Below are 2,757 nucleotides of genomic sequence, written 5' to 3'. Positions count from 1 at the left end.
ATATAGCTAGATATTAATCATTGTTACTGCTAATGCATGGGATTTTAGATGATTTTTAATTTCTTTTGAACTTTCCACATCATCTTCTGAAGGCCTCATCCTTTTGGAATTAGATGATAAAACAAACTTTAATATTTTAGAGTGAAGCTCTTGTTTTTTCATAGGTGAAGAAAGTGAATGAAAAGAACATACACTTCTAGATGTTGCAGAAGCTTAAATTCAGGTTGGCTGAGTTCTAGTCCAGGGAGTCGTGGCAGCAGTCGGCTGAGACCGATAAGCCTCAACAGCCTCCTGAAGGTGCTTTATTGATCAAGTGCCAGGACACTATCACCAACAGGCATATGGCAACTGGAGGGCAGTGGTTAGTACAGCAGGTCAGCGACAGAGATAAGCCAAGGCAGCAAAAAAGCCGAAGCTGGGGAAGAATCCTTTTGTCCACAAGAGCTTTGGCGATTTTTTTTTTTTTTTTTAATATGAGATGGAGTCTTCCTTTGTTGCCCAGGCTGGAGTACAGTGGTGCAATCTTAGCTCTCTGCAACCTCTGCTTCCTGGGTTCAGGCAATTCTCCTGCCTCCACCTCCCAAATAACTGAGATTACAAGTGCCTGCCACCATGCCCGGCTAATTTTTTGTATTTTTAATAGAGATGAGGTTTGACCATATTGTTCAGGCTGGTCTCGAACTCCTGACCTCAGGTCATCCACCCACCTCGGCCTCCCAAATTGCTGGGATTATAGGTGTGAGTCACCATGCCCGGCCAAAAGGAATGAAATATTGATACATGCTACAACACAGATAAGCCTTGAAAACATTATGCTTACCTCATCTGTGCTAAAAGTACAAAAAATTAGCCTAGCATGGTGGCTGGAGCCATTAGGCCTGGGGGGGCAGGGCAGCTTGCACCACAGCCTGGTCGTGATGCGAAGCCTTTGCTTGAGAAATCACATAAAATTAGAGTTGTGTGAATTACCTGATAAACTGCTTAGGGTGGCATGTCCATAGATGGTGTATATTCCCTCCAAACTTCACTAAGCTCCATCAAACATACCTCTTACTTTGTGGTAGATGGTACAATATACACAAGACTACAATCAAGACTATCAAAACTTCACGGATATGTTCATAAATTATTCAAGGTTTCCTTCCCATCCTCTGTCACGCATGTGTTTTATTAAGTCTCGTAGGATGCTTATTATTTTCTGCTTATCAGGTCCAATTGGCATAATATCATCAAAGAAATGGACCAATGTTGTGCAGGGTATCAAAATGACAAAACCCACTCTATTATAACAGAAAGCCAGATATGGAGAGGCATGGCAGTTCATGCCTGTAATCTAGCACTTTGGGGAACTGACGTGGGAGGATTGCTTGAGCCCAAGAGTTAGAGACCAGACTGAGCAACACAGGAACACCTCATTGCTTCAAAAAATAAAAAACTATCCAAGGGTGGTGGTGCACACTTGCAGTCCCAGCTACTCAAGGGGCTGAAGTGGGAGGATCACTTGAGCTCAGGTCAAGGCTGCAGCGAGCTGTGACCACATGGTTGCACTTGAGTCTGGGTGGCAGAGCAAGAACCTGTCTCCAAAACATGAAACCAACAACAACTACAAAGGATTCACTAGACATTTAGATACATAGACAGACAGACATACAGATAAATTTTTTTGAGACAAGAGTCTCACTGTCACCAGGCACCAGGCTGGAGTGCAGTGGCACGGTCTCAGCTCACTGCAACCTCCACCTCCCAGGTTCAAGCAATTCTCCTGCCTCAGTCTCCTGAGTAGCTGGGACTACAGGTGTGCGCCACCACACCCAGCTAGTTTTTGTATTTTTAGTAGAGATAGGGTTTCACCATGTTAACCAGGATGGTCTCGATCTCTTGACCTTGTGATTCACCCACCTTGGCCTCCCAAAGTGCTGGGATTATAGGCGTGAGCCACTGCCCCTGGCCGACATTTATATTTTATTTAAAAAAATATAAAGTAGAATATTCGAAGGCAAATATCTAAGCTTAAAATAGCTACAGCCAAATATACTAAATGTTATTGGTCCATGTCCTAGAGGTTGAAAGATTTATGATCGGAATACAGGGCAACCAGGTGCTGAGCCTGGTGGTGGGTGCCTGTTGTCTCAGCTACTCAGGAGGCTGAGGTTCATTCACATGTATATCTCTACAAACCGGCATAGTGCAGACAGGGAAAAGCTAACATTAAATGCCTAGCAGAACATGCATGGGGATGTTCTGTCTGCTTTCATGGGCCTTTAGGAAAACTTTGTACAGGCTGAGCACAGTGGCTCACACCTGTAATCCCAGCACTTTAGAGGCTGAGGTGGGCGGACCACCTGAGGTTCGGAGTTCGAGGCCAGCCTGGCCAACATGGCGAAACCCTATCTCTACAAAAAATACAAAAATTAGCGGGCATGGTGGCAGGTGCCTGTAATCCCAGGTACTCGGGAGGCTGAGACAGGAGAATTATTTGAACCCAGTAGGCGGAGGTTGCAGTGAGCCAAGATCACAGCAGTGCGCTCCAGCCTGGGTGACAGAGCAAGACTTGGTCTCAAAAAAAACCCAAAAAACCAAAAAAACAAAACAAAAAGAAAACTTTGTAGTTATACAACATGCTTGTGTTTTAAGCTATGTTATTACGAGTTAAAAAGTCTCGGGCCGGGCGCGGTGGCTCACGCCTGTAATCCCAGCACTTTGGGAGGCTGAGGTGGGTGGATCACGAGGTCAAGAGATCGAGACCATCCTGGTCAA

Source organism: Cebus imitator, unplaced genomic scaffold, assembly GCF_001604975.1.
Source record: "Cebus imitator isolate Cc_AM_T3 unplaced genomic scaffold, Cebus_imitator-1.0 Scaffold385, whole genome shotgun sequence".
NCBI classification, from domain to species: Eukaryota; Metazoa; Chordata; class Mammalia; order Primates; family Cebidae; genus Cebus; species Cebus imitator.
The sequence above is the reverse complement of the archived record's forward strand: the minus strand, read 5'-3'. Positions refer to the sequence as shown.